Below are 14,875 nucleotides of genomic sequence, written 5' to 3'. Positions count from 1 at the left end.
TATGGCATTCTTACCTTCCATCATGAGCCTCCCTATGAACTGAGTCACATAGGAGAATCTAAAAAAAAAAATCCTGGGAGGTTCAAAAGGTAGCCATTTCCCTAACAACGAGACATGTCCATAAAGAAGGGCTTCATTATTTTTGATTCTCGTCAAATATTTCAAGGCATTCTGAGAGCCCCCATCTTCAGGGTTAACCACATGTAGTATGCTCAATACAGCCGGTGTCTAATACACAGCCAAACAGTCGTCTTTCCATTAAAATGTGATTTTTGCTTCTGCTTTTCCATCTAGCACATCTGTTCTTCTAGCGGTTCTTGTGTCGTTAGCCGCCTTTCCATCCCACCTTCGCGCTATTCTTTTAATTCAATTGTGCGCAAATTGCATCAGGCTGTCAGGGCGTCGCTTTATGAATTTCCCTTTGAGGACTTGCACATTCCTCTCTGCACAGAGGTCGGAGCCGGTGGGTGCCCGGCTGCCGCCGCCCCGCGATCAATGCCACCTGAAGCTTCCCCGGGCGAGGCCGTGGCTGCCTGGTTTGGTCCCGGAGTCCACGGCCACAGAGACTGGTGCCTTGAAGACATGGTTTTTATAAGCATAGAACGTTGCATGCCTTATTTTAATGGAAAAGGTATCTAACAAAGTCGGCCGTAAAGCAAAACTCCTTAAATAAATCTGTTCCCCCACCCCTACCATTTCCATTATAAAATCAAACAAACAGTATCAGCAAGCGGGGAAAATACAGAGCTTTTTATGTTTGCGCCTCACTTTGTTCCCGGCAGGATTTAAAGTGATTTGTAAGCGTATGTAAAACAAGAGCATGTACATTTAAAAGTGAAAAGGGATTAAAAACAAGGGTGGGGACATAAAATAGAGCCAGGACAAGGCTTAAGTGATGCCTAAAATAACAACCTCTGCTATGAGTGGGCCACAATTTGGCACTAAATTATCTAGTAGTTCTCTATCGGCTAATGGCATCCCCCAACCCCAACTCAATTTGTTTATGAGCATTTATGGTGGGAGATGGAGAGATAAGGGTGAGGGTGAAAACGCAGGCGTGTCTGGCCAACTCATTTTTCATTTGGCTTCATGTAGGAGTCGATTTTAACATAACTGGAAGAGAGAACATCCTGGACTGTGCATCCTTAAAGCAATCTTCCTCAAATATTGCTCTTCTGAGACAAAGGCGCTCGTAAATATTGGAAGGCATTGAATTCAAAATCTAGGCAGGCTTGCCTTGCCAAGAACAGAACCGTAAAGATGTATACAGCTGCTCTCTCTCCTCTCCTTCACAGGCAGACAGCTAGAAAGATGATCTATTCTTGCTGTCTTGGATTCTTAACTTCCCCCTCACTCTAAAACCATGCAAATCTAGCTTCCACCCCCACCACTTCACTGAAGCTGAGCTTGTTGAGGTCCCCAAAGCACTTTTCAGTTATTTTACTTGGGTCCTGACAGCGTTTGGACACTGACTGCTCCCGTCTTAAAATACCTTGTGCCTTGGGTTTTCCTAACAGCACACGTTGGTGGCTATCATCTCCCTCTTCTCTGGTCATGCCTTCTATATGTCCTCTGTTGCCTTCTTCTGCACCTGACCCTTCAATGTTGGTTGGGATGCTGTCCTAGTGCTGAGAACCCTGTATCAGAACGGGTCCACAGAAGTGTGGCCACCATACAGACCAGCAAAAAAAAAAAAATCTAATTCCTCTGAATCCCAGAGTGAAGAATTTCATGAAGCTCTTGTTAACTGAATAATGGCTGCAGTAGACGTGGTATATTGGCTTGGTCGACCTCTATTTCCAAACTCCTTCTGGGGTCTTTCACGTACTGCAGACACTGGAGAGCTAGGAGCTACATTTCCTGACTGCCTTGCAGCAAGAGTTTCAAATGCGATTTAGTCATTATTAATCAGAAGTATTCCTGTGAAATTTGAATTTGGAACTGAGTTCAGTGGAGAAAGAGACAGCAGTGCCTGAGGCATCCATTTAGCTGGTGTGAAGATCTAGCCCACGTGGCTCGGGGGCCAACAATTCTGGTGGTGCCTTCCTGATACCTGGACTGATAGTTGGGGTAGTATATTCATAAATACAGTATTTTTCCTGGCAGTCGGATTCCCCTAATAGGCCTATCAGGAAAAATTGTCCAAGGCTTGAAATTGGGTCATGGAGATCGGGAGTGTCTTTCAGGAAAATTCTGATATGGTCTGGTAGAAACTTTAGGAATTTTCTAATTCTATAGGGGTATGCACTGGTGACTTCCTATTAACTAAACTATTTTACAACTCTGTAAGGTAGAAATTTATTTGCAGCAAACTATAGAAATCCAGATAGTTTTGTTTTTTACTTTTTAATTTTATTTGAATGTAGCAGAAACAGGATCTCATTCTGTTGTCCAGGCTGGTCTCAAACTCCTGAGCTCAAGCAATCCTCCTGCCTCGGACTCCCAAAGTGCTGGAATTACCAGCATGACCAGCCACAAATAATTCTTATCCATAGCAAAACAAATCTTTTTTTTTTGGTAGATATAAAATTGATTTTTGCCCTGAAGAAAAGATAATTCCAAACATTATTTTTTATTGCCCTAAAGCTACATTGTCTAATATGAAAGCTACTAGCTATGTAGTTATTGAACTCTTATAATGTGGCAAGTTTGAATTGAGATGTCTTATAGGTATAAAATATACGCCAGATTTCAAAGACTCGATATGAAAAAGTATGTAAAAAGATCTCATTGATTTTATTATATTGATTACATCTTGAAATAATTATATCTTGGATAGAGTGGGTTAAATAAGATATTATTAAAATTAATTTTAACTATTTTTACTTCTTAAAATGTGACTCTTAGAAAATTTAAATTACAGATGAGGCTTGCATTACGGTTCTGTCAGACAGTGCTGTCCTGTAGAATTTTAGCCAGTTTTGCATCTATTAACCAGTTGATTGAAACATTTCTGATTGTGTGTGTATATATGTATACACACACACATACACACACTTGTATGTATCTCTGAATTCTCCTTTGAACTGGACTTAACATCTTACAGATTCCCTCATTAATTCGTGTATTAAATATTTGTGACATGTCATTTTATACTTGCATGAGAATCACAGTTCTAACATTTATACTTTAGCAGTCAATTCTGCAGAGTTGCTCCAACAGGCCCAATCTAGATTTGTTATTCCAGTTCTTCCAATTATTTTGTAAGTACCTAATTCCCTGTATTAAATTCCATCCTAAAATGGCTAAGGTGGTTTTAGTTACCTGCTACTGCACCCTGACTATACCCTGACATTAGCTTAAAATTGAACATTTACTATTTTCCAGATACTGTGTTAAACACTTCACAGATTATTTTATTTAATCGTCACCGCAACTCTGTGAGGGAGGCAGTATACTCCTCATTTTACAGATGAGGCACTGAGAGTTTAAGAAACTTCTCCAAGACAACCAGGAAGTAGTAGCTGGACTCACACCTAAGCATACTGACTCTAAAGTCTACTTCCATCCATTACCACTGTGCCAGCACCTATTCTGTTCCACCAAATAAAACAGAAAGAAGGGCACATCTGTCACTGTGTTGACCTAGAAGCTGCGGTGCGGCAGGGAAGTTACAGGTTATAGTCATCCCCTCACTTGTTCTGCCTTCTCTACTCCTAGGACCTTTGATTCAATTAGCTGGTTCTCAGAATCCTGGGCATAGCTCAAGCCTGAGTGGCTCTTCCTGACTCTCACCCAACTGAGGAGGTTGAATGATGCGCCATTTTCCACTGCAAGCTGAGAAGCACCTCTGCCAAGACCAAGAGGTCTCACTGGTGGAGATGCACTAGAAATATGTGACTCTGAGGGTCACAGAGCTTGCTAAACAGGCTGTCTACCATCTTTGGCAAAGGCAGGAAACAATTACACTGTAATAATAGTTATTAATGGCCAGATGTTGCACTAAGTGATTTACATACATTCTCTCTAATCCTTTCAATAGCTCAGTGGGGTGAGTAGCAGTATCATCATTTTAAAAATGAGGAATCTAGGTCTTAGGTTAATTATGGATGCTCTAGGATTTCCTGGATAATCACTGAACTCACTAATCAAGGGCTACATATCTGACAAATATTTCAGACATTAAAACATTTGATAATAAAGGAGTCTATGGTATTATTTGTCCACATGTAACTGAATAAGGAAACTTGTTAAAGAAAGGAGAATGGCAAAAATTTTATATATTATCCTTCCATTATTAATGCTAGTTTAAAAGCTTGAAATTGACAGGCAACTCAGTATTTTCCAACATGCATCACATTAGCTTTTAATTCATTATCTGTCTTTATTTTTTACTGTCTCCTTTCTTACTATGGTCTTCATTTTATACTGGCGCTGAAGAGACATCTGAAAGGATTATGCCACCCCACTTTAGTCCCAGGAAATAGAACTACTATGAATTATTGATAGTGTTAGCTTTCTAGTGCTTTAATTTCACCTCTGTTTCAGACAAGGATATTAGTTAAATGGAATTTTTTATATCACCCCAGGAGCTTACTACACAGGAAATACTGACTGACTTGAATTATAGAAAAGACACTCCTATGTTGATTTCCATTTCTACATAGGATGGATTCTTCATACATTCCACTCCCCTATATTTTTGCTTAGTGTTAGGTTAATAGGGCAGTTTTCAAATGGAGTCCCTCAGAACCCGCGGGATTCCTCAGAGATGCCTGCAGTACAACTGGAGAAGCAAGAGGGCTGCGTGGGATGGTATCTGCAGGTAGACATACACATGAGTGCACACATATGCCCCCAACCATTGCCTTTCTTCAGAGAAAAACTTCACTTGTCTACCGTAAGTATTAAGCCTTTGTGCAAGATTATGTTGGAAGAAAGGTTTCTTCTCTTCACAAATCTTGAGGCTGAGTATGGTGGCTCACTCCTGTAATTGCAGCTCTTGGGAGGCTGAGGTGTGAGAAGTGCTTAAGGCCAGGAGTTTGAGACCAGCCTGAGCAACATAGTGAGACCCCATCTCTACAAAAAATTTAAAAAAAAATTAGCCAGGTGTGGTGGCACACATTTATAGTCCCAGCTACTCTGGAGGCTGAGGCGGGCGGATCCCCTGAGCCCGGGAGGTTGAGGCCACAGTGAGTCATGATCACACCACTGCATTTCAGCCTGGGTGACAGAGTAAGATCCTGTCTCTTAAAAAAAAAAAAAAACAGTAAAATATCCTGAGTTAATACAATAAATACAATAGATGTTTGCACATCTTTGAGATACTAAGAAAAAATGTCTAAGGGGTTTTATACTATATAGTTGAGTGTATACAGCTGTGCACTGGACTTGACAGAAGCTGATGGCATGTCATATGACTAGGCTTGCAGGATGGACTTGGCCCTCCTGTGGTATTGTAAGAATTACCCTGAATTCTGGGTAAAGCCAGTTACCATGTATATTTATGTAATGAATAAACTCACAAGCGCAAAAAAATGCAATAATATTGGGGAATGGCACCGATAAATGAAGCAATTGCACAAGTAAACTTGGTTCACCTGCTTCTATTCGGGTCATTAGGTCCCTGAATCCATAGGCCTCCAATGTCCTTTAAGAGAAGGAATATAGTCATTGCTTGTGTTCTTCAGAAGGGACTACCATGAGTAAAATATTTTCTGAGTTTCTGTAATAAGAGCAAATATTTCTCTAACTTGCAAAGAGTATTTTAAAATGTGAGGGTTTTGTTTTTTGTGAGTTAATGAGTTAAAAAGTAGCATTCAGGGTTCCTTTCTGTATGTGGATGGTATAGGTGCCTAGAAATTGCCCTCCTCCCACGCATGGAAGCTGTAGACCTGAAGAGGGCAGGCAGATGACAAAGGCTCATTCATTCAGTATACATTTATTTCTTCGGGGTCGGGGGGTATTTCTTTAAGTTTTATTTTATTTGTAATTGACCTATGATTGTACATATTTATGAATATGTATTTATTGAGTACCCACTATTACCAGGCATCATGCTAGGTGTTGGGAATCTAATAGTAAGACCTATCCTGCCACCTTCTTTTTTGTGTGTGTGAGACAGAGTCTCACTCTGTCGCCCAGGCTGGAGTGCAGTGGCGCGATCTCGGCTCACTGCAACCTCCGCCTCCCGGGTTCAAGCAATTCTCGTACCTCAGCCTCCCACATAGCTGGAATTACAGGCACCCACCCCCATGCCTGGCTAATTTTTGTATTTTTAGTAGAGACAGAGTTTCACCATGTTAGCCAGGATGGTCTCGCATTCCTGGCCTCAAGTGATCTTCCCACTTCCACTTCCCAAAGTGCTCGAATTACAGCATGAGCCACAGCACCCAGGCTGATCCTGCCACCTTCTTAGAATTTGCATTCTGTTGTGGAGGAGGCATATAATAAACACATAGACAATTACATAAACATAGCAATTACAGAATGTGATCGTTGACATCATGCATGCAACAGAGTAGGGGTGGGGCCCTTTTCACACAGGGGCAGTCAAAGAGGAGGCCCTAGAACAGCAGAAAGCTAAGTGCATTTTAGAAGGCCACAGCTGGCCTCTCTGCTGGCTTCCAAAGCAATAAATGCGTGGTGCTTACTGTATTTGATGGCTAAATACATGCCATCTGTACTCAAGAATTAGAATGCTGTGGAAACTCTGAGGGGACCAATAGTTGGTGACTTCTTGTATAGGAACAAAAAATATGGCACAGTTAATTTATTACACAAATAGATTTTTCCTTAGTTATTTAACATTTATCAGCACTGTGTTTTATTTATTTCTTAACGCAAAGGTGGCCTGAGGGATAATTAAAAGTAATATACCCAAGATCATTGTCCTTTTCCATTCCATAAAAAAATTGTCTCCACCACTGTTTATGATCCTCATCAAACATATAAAAAATGCATCCATAATGAAATCTCCTCTTATATTGTTACTTTATAACTGTTAAAGGCAACATGATTTTTGTAAAGGATAAAATAGACTACAAAAATTAGTTTCATTTTCAAAACCTCTACATAAGCATGTAAAATATATTAGAGTGAAGAGGGACACATGGTTATCAAATAACCTGACTTCTATCAACAGAAGTTTCCAGTTTACATTATTATTCTTTCATTTTTACTAGATGAACCTTCTTTTTTGTTTTTATAAGCTTATCAGTGGATCACCCTTCTTAAATAGAAATACCTGAAAGATATATGCACACAAAACTGATTCAGATTTACCGCAGAAATACTAGACTTCAATGGGACATTCAAGCAAATATAATTCATCCATCTACCCATCCATCCATTCAATATTTATTGAGTAAGCTAAACTAATAGGTAAAATATGCTGGAACCAGAGCAGTGTATTGTGGTTGTGTTGGCTCCTTGGGTGGGCGAACACTGTTCCTGTTTTTTTTTTCTTTCTTTGCACACTTACTGTAGAAATTTTCTGAAAGGCAAGTAGTCAAACTGACTGGATAGCCTAAGAAATTTGAAATTATCTGGCCGAGTGCAGTGGCTCACACCTGTAATCCTAACACTTTAGGAGGCCAAGGTGGGAGGATCACTTGAGCCCAGGAGTTTAAGACCAGCCTGGGCAACATACTGAGACTCCATCTCCACACACAAAAAAATTTTTAATTAGCCAGGCATGGTGGCTCATTCCTGTAGTCCCAGATACTTGAGAGGCTGAGATGGGAGGATTGCTGAAGCTCAGGAGTTCGAGATTACAGTGCACTATTATTGTGCCACTGCATTCCAACCTGGGTGACAAAGTGAGACCCCCATCTCAACAACAAAAAATGAACAAACAAAAAAATTATCCAGTCCAGCCAATGTGATAAAATGGACTAACAGAATGAATTTGGGGAAAATAATTCAGGAAAAATACATGGAGTGGTTTACTGGCAACCCCAAGAAAAAGAGAAACTATTATACTACTAAAGGAGTTCAGTAAGGCATCTGATTACAATACAAGAAATCACTAGTTTTCCTGTATCTTGTTTAAAAACATAATGATTAAAAAGCATCTTGTTCAAAATAGCAAGAAAAATATGAGTATAAATTTATCAAGAAATATACAGGACCTGAATTAAACAAACTATAAAATTTTAGTGAGAAACTTAAAGACTTGAGCAAAACTGGAGAAAATTTTCACTCTTGAGGACAAGCTTAAATGTTAGAATTGCCACTTTTCTCCAAATTACTTTTAGATTTAAAAGGGGATGTGAAAGGACTGGATGAAATTATGCTAAACTCTAATAGAATGTATGACACAAACAAGGACATTTAAAACTAGAAGAATAATGAGGTGGCGGTATAGGGACTAATGGACATTAAAATATATTCTAAAACTATAATAATTAGAATAGTTTGGTACTGGTTTTATATTCTAAAACCATAATAATTAGAATAGTTTGGTACTGGTTTAGGGATTAAGTAAATATATCAATGGTGCCAAATAGAATGCCTATAAACAGACTCAGGCATATGCACAAATTTAGTGTAACAGTTACATTTGGAATCTGTAGAAAAGGATAAATTATTTAGTAAAAGATGCAGGAGGAAATGTCTATTCAAAATTAAGACATCTTTTTCATATAAGGCAATCACATAATTCCAGATTTATGAAAGATTTAAATATAAAGGATAAAGCCATACTTTTATATGAAGATGGCATATTTTGAACGCATGCATTTGCCTCTGCTCCCTCCTCAACCCTACTTAAGTATCAGTAAAAATGATTTTTTAAAACCCTTAAAAACACCCACAAGGACAAATAATGGGAGATAAAGCTACAGCAATAAAACCTTGGAAACTAGAAAGCAGATGAGCGGGTGGTAATGCAAATTTGATTGTAAGCATTGCAGGCTACCAAAGCAGAGAAATGGTCCAGTTAACACAGTGGAAATCCCTCAAGGCTCAGGCTACTGGAAGTGGGCATGAAGGTGGGGCTAAAAATAAAAGCACTGATTCCAAATCTGCTTACTAAGCAGTTGTGCCCCATGTCACACAGGAGAGCAGCTGCCCTGCCTGCTCAGGCAGAAGCCAGAGTTCATTTGTTTTGAGACAGTCTTACTCACTCTGTCGCCTAGGCTGGAGTGCAGTGGTGTGATCTCGGCTCATTGCAACCTCTGCCTCCCAGGTTCAAGCGATTCTCTTGCCTCAGCCTCCTGAGTAGCTGGAATTAAAGGTGCACACCACCATGCCCAGCTAATTTTTTTATTTTTTGGCAGAGATGGGGTTTCACTGTGTTGGCCAGGCTGGTCTTGAACTCCTGACCTCAACTGATCCACCCACCTCAGCCTCCCAAAGTGCTGGGATTACAGGTGTGAGCCACTGCACCCAGCCAGAGTTTCACTTTCATAGACACAGTTGAAAAAATGATGTAGTGCTGAAGACAGGGATTCAGTGAAAGTTAATCCCTGGAATGTTGAGGCCTTAACCTTCTTCCCAGATTTTTAAAGCACACATAACCAGACTCATAGCTTCTAGGCAGGAAATAGGGTGTATCTTCCCTGGAGAATATGACCAGTCCAAGGAAAAAGATATCAAGATACCAACGTCAGAGGCTCCCAGATGCAATGGTCACCCTAGAAAACCTAAGACTGGCCAGGCGCGGTGGCTCATGCCTGTAATCCCAGCACTTTGGGAGGCCGAGGCGGGCAGATCACGAGGTCAGGAGTTTGAGACCGGCCTGACCAACACAGTGAAACCCTATCTCTACTAAAAATACAAAAATTAGCTGGGCATGGTGGTGCATGCCTGTAATCCCAGTTACTCAGGAGGCTGAGGTGGGAGAATTGCTTGAACTTGGGAGGCGGAGATTGCAGTGAGCCCAGATTGCGCCGTGGTACTCCAGCCTGGGCGACAGAGCGAGACTCTGTCTCAAAAAAAAAAAAAAGCAAAGAAAAAAAAAGAAAACCTAAGACCACAGCTCAGCAGTAGGGCAAAAGAGAAATCCATTGCAGATTGGTGGATGGGGAGGCTCACACTCCTTCACCCACTCTGGGAAACATCTGACTGAATTGTTAAATCTGCCTTCTGAAATGGATTGTTCCTGCTGAAAAAAACTCTGGCCCAGGCATTGATCCCAGGCCCCAGTGGTCTGGACCCTGCTTGCAGGACAGACACCTGAAAAGCACACTGCATTGCAGGCAGGTGTGTTTGCAGGTCCCTGGCCATCTAGACTAACTTTAAGGGTCCTCAATGCTCTTTCACAATTCCTTTAACATTTGTCAACTCCTTTAGTGATTATTACACCTTTTCACTTTATTCAATCCCTCAACTCTTCCTCCACCCCACTTATTCTCATTAAATTACCTTACCTCCCTCACACTGAGAAAATGAAAGCTATCTCATGTGAATGCCTCTCCCTATCCAAATTGCTCTCCAATTTTTAAAATCCACTGTCTTCTCTTCCATACAGAGAAAATATGTCCTCTTTTCTATACCTAATGAGTCCACTCATCTCTTGATCCTGTTTCTTCTGACAGCTCTGGGCCTTGTTCCATCAATTACCACTCCTTTGCTCGAATCTTCAATTCATTCCCTTTGCCTACTTATGAGAGTATGTGTAGTGGACACTGATCTACCACTCAGATTCCCTTTCAAGATTGAAGGATTCAGTCCCCCAGAAGCCAGGAGTGCTGCTGGAAGATGGCCCTTAGCCGTCAGCCTTCTTCAGGAATTGCCTCAGCAGAAGAAAGTCACCTCACTAGAGTTCATGTATTCTTCCCTGGGCAGCTCTCCTCTAACAACTGGGTTAATGTGGGGAATATAAAGACCAGCCCTCTCACCTTGAGACAACTGTGAAGGGTCTTCCCAGTTTCAGAGCTCCTTAAGTCTTGGCTAAGGTCTTCATTGAGACTGCATCATTGCCCAGCTTCTCCCTTAGCCCAATCTTGTCTCCTTTCCTTTCCTTGCTTTCCACAAATTGTTAAACGTGACAGCACTCCCTAATTAACTTCCTGCATGCTAATCATCTCAGAGCCTGTATCCCAGGGTACCCTCCTTATGACAGTATGTTTGTAAGACAAGGACTTTTAATAATTTGTTAGGTAGTACCAAGTTGCCCTTTCAAAAAGCTGTACAAATTTGCACTCCCATTACCAATGTAGAAAAGTGCCTCTTTTCCTACACCCTAATTGCCACTACTGGATATTATCAAGCTTTTAAATCTTCCCATTCCATAAGTGACAGATGGTGGCTTATTCTTGCTTTATTTGTATTTTTAAAAATTATGAGTATGAGTGAGAATGTTTTTACACATTACTTACTGGCTATTTATATTCCTTTCCCTTTCATTTGCTTGTGTTATTTGCCCATTTTTCTATTGCACGGCCATACATATTGGTAATATACCATATGCCATACGTATATTAATTTTCAAGTACCGTTTGTATAGTAAGAAAGTTGCAAATAAGTTGTTTCAGTTTGCTGTTTGTTTGGCTTTAAGACTTTCTTCTGGCCATTCAAATGTTTTGCATTTTTTAAATTTGCTAACATTACCAACATTTTTCCTGTGCTGCTTGGTTTTCTGTCAGGCTTAAATTGGCATTTCCCATTCTAAGATTTGGGGAAAAAAACCAAAACACTAATGTCTTCCTTAAAACTTAGCTCAAATGTCATTGCTCTCACAAAGATGTCTCTGAGTACCTTGACCAGAGTTAACCCCCCAATTCCCTTCTCCCTTTATATAATATAAATCACATTGCCTATCATATTCTGCCTTAACATTATGGCCATTTTTATTATTTTCCAAACTCTTCTATTGGAATGTAAGTTACTGAGGAAAGGAATTCCATTTTAAATCTCTATGTATGCCCTCCAGTATCTAGAATGACTTGCGTAAAGTCCTACTTAAATATTTACTGAATTGTAATAACTAGTACTGTTTGATTATGTGGCTCTGACACTAAGGGTGAGTGATTTTATATATATGTATACATACACACGTTTGTATATGTATACATATACACGTACATACATATATTTCACACTCTTTCTCATTAGACATAAATTTTGTGAAATTTTGTGACTATTTTTTTGCTTGGAGAACTCTTAGTTCTGCCATCTTTAGACCTCAGCCACACTTACCAAAGACTGACTGCAAAAACAGCACTTGAGAGTCAGGTCTCAGGGCCTGCCAAGTGACAGGTGACCAGAACACTCCTAGCTGAGGAGGCAGATCAGGCAGGGTGGTTCCCAGCAACAGGGGAAGCATATATGGAGCCATGACACAAAGTGGCCATCCTCCCCACAGGGTAAACAGAGCTCAGTCTCCCAACACCATGACCATCTGCCCCATCAGTGGCATAGATTCCTCCCAGGCCATACTTTTGGCTGGGGAAGAAGTCCCTGATGATGTTGAGGACAAGATACAGGCAGGTATCTCAACTAGGTCAATACATTGAGTTATCAGCTCAGGTGGATTAGTCGTTGCCCAGTTCCTATGCCCAGTAGCCCTAGTCTTGGATTCCATGGTTTCAATTTCTCCCTTTTCATTCTCTTGAGCCCATTCAAATATGGTTTTCATGCCACCACAACTGCTCCTGCTCCTGCCAAAGTCACAGGTGACATCGACGTTGCTAAACACAATGGCCGGTTCTCATTTCTCACCTCACTGGCCCTGCCAGCAGCATTGGCCTGGTGGATCCCTCTCTACTTCCTGAGGGCTTGATTGGGCTCCCTGGGCACCAGTTTTTCCTCATACCTCACTGGATGCTTCCTTCTCTGCCTTTGCTGGTTCTTCCTCTGCTTCCTGAGCACTTCACGTTGGAGAACCCCCAAAGTACAGTCATTGGACCTATCTTTTCTATCTGGATTCATTTTCTTGATGATCCCAGCCAATCTTATAGCTTTCAATACTGTCTATCTGCTGACAAATTCCAAATTTTATTTCCTCTAACCAGACTCATAGGTCCAACTGCCTACTCAACATCTCGCTTTGGATGTCTAACAGACATCTCAAATGTAACATTCCAAAACTGAGCCTCTGATCTTCCCCTTCCCCCAAAATCTGCTCCTCTCACAGTCTCTCCATTTCAGTAAATGACAACCCTATCCAACTAGTTACTCACACCAAAAACTCTGGTGTCATCCTTCACTCCTCTCCTTTTCTCACACCCACATTCAATCTGTCAGCAAATCTACTTTTACTATACCTTCAAAATATACTCAGAATCTGAATCCTCCTGACAACCACTCTGCTAACCACCCTGTGCAAGTTACTATCTCTTAAGTGTCTCTCTTTTCTCATCAATAACTGGGGGCAATAATAGCCTATGACTTACAGGGTTCTTGTGTGGAATAAAAGATAAGACATGTAAAGAACTTAGCATACTGCCGAACAAATTGTTAGTGCTTGGCCAGTCATGGTGGCTCACACCTGTCATCCAAGCACTTTGGGAGGCTGAGGAGGGAGGATTGCTTGAGGCCAGGAGACCAGCCTAGGCAACATGGTGAGATCTTGTCTCTACTAAAATTCAAAAAAATTAGCCAGGTGTGATGGTGCGTGCCTGTAGTCCCAGCTACCTGGGGTACTGAGGCTGGTGGATTACTTGAGCCCTGAAGGTCAAGGCTGCAGTGAGCCATGATCATGCCACTGCACTCCAGCCTGGGTGACAGAGTGAGACCCTGTCCGCACCCTCCCCCCTCCAAAAAAAAGTTGTTAGTGCTTAATAAATTTTAGCTTTCATTATTATTTGTGGCGTCAGTTTTCTAGGAGGTTTCCAGAAGACGTGGCTAGTAAAGTTGAAGCTATCAGCTCCTTTTCATAAGAACTGAGTTTTTTCTTCAACACATGAAATTTTCATTTTAAAGGTTTTACCTAAATGAGCTAAAGAAAAAGAAGTCCAAACTAATCTCACCCAGTAAAACTGTCACAGATAAGATCCAAATAAAGGGTTAAAAAGCACAATAGCAATTTGAATCATTGGAATTCTTCTCTATAAGAGTAATTTTCAGCTAACCTAGAAAATATTTTAAATCTAAAGTTATATAAGATTGTCACATATCATACTGCATAGCTGTCTACAGCCCTAGCTTCACAACCTGAAATAATTTGGGGATATGAGGAAACTCATAGGATGTTTCTACAACAGCAACTGAGATAACAGCAATCATTTGTATAAAACAGCCTTGTTTTATAAACCCATAGTCCCAGCTAATTAGTAATAGGTAGAAAGATTCTGGAAAATCCTCAGTGTTATCTGAGATGTCAGCAATATACAATAGGCCTGAACTATATAGGAAATATCTTGGGTAAGTGCCCTAATGCATAAATTAGATATGTGGATATCACTAATAAGATAAACCATTGCACTAAATAAGAAGAAAAATATTTCAGAGCATTCAACTTGTCCTTTAATGCAATCACTTTGTTAATATATGTGGTAAGAAACAGTATTTGAATAGATAAAAGTAGATGAGCATTTTTTCTTAATATTTTTCAAAAATTATGTTTCTTCTTTATTAAGTATGGATCTCTTTCACTATATATATGTCTGTGTGTGTGTGTGTGTGTGTAGAGATATATGTATCTCTCTATATACACATAAATACATGAAACATCTACCACGTGCTGAGTAATGAGGAAACAATAGTCTATTGTTTTTATTACTAAGCTCCTTATAAAAATATTTTGATCGTTTTGAGTATAAGAGCTAGGTAACAGTGGCCTTGGAGTGTTTTAAGTTGGCAGGTGGGGGGGATAACCCTAATATAAAATCATCAGGAATTGACTGTGCTTAATTTATTGGATTTTCTTTGTCTGTATTTAATTATACATTATACTCTGCGGTATTCTTAGAGTGATATATACAATGTAAACAAATTTAAATATCACATATATGCAAAAAATTACTTAGTAAAGGTAAACTCCCATTAA

General features: G+C 40.2%; 2 protein-coding genes across 3 annotated transcripts in view; one reads left to right on the top strand and one right to left on the bottom strand.

Annotated features, from left to right (window-relative positions):
- The window catches only part of TSPYL6 (TSPY like 6), a 51,126-nt gene extending 36,442 nt beyond the window's left edge, over positions 1–14,684 (bottom strand). Inside the window, exon 1 of the mRNA XM_063594953.1 lies at positions 15–14,684. The gene's annotated coding sequence lies outside the window, so the exon portion shown is untranslated. The remainder of the gene's footprint in view (positions 1–14) is intronic.
- Positions 1–14,875, top strand: part of ACYP2 (acylphosphatase 2) — a 195,823-nt gene that overhangs the window by 180,415 nt on the left and 533 nt on the right. The window lies entirely within an intron of this gene.

This window comes from Pan paniscus, chromosome 12 (assembly GCF_029289425.2).
Source record: "Pan paniscus chromosome 12, NHGRI_mPanPan1-v2.0_pri, whole genome shotgun sequence".
In the NCBI taxonomy this organism is placed as follows: domain Eukaryota; kingdom Metazoa; phylum Chordata; class Mammalia; order Primates; family Hominidae; genus Pan; species Pan paniscus.
The sequence above is the reverse complement of the archived record's forward strand: the minus strand, read 5'-3'. Positions and strand labels throughout refer to the sequence as shown.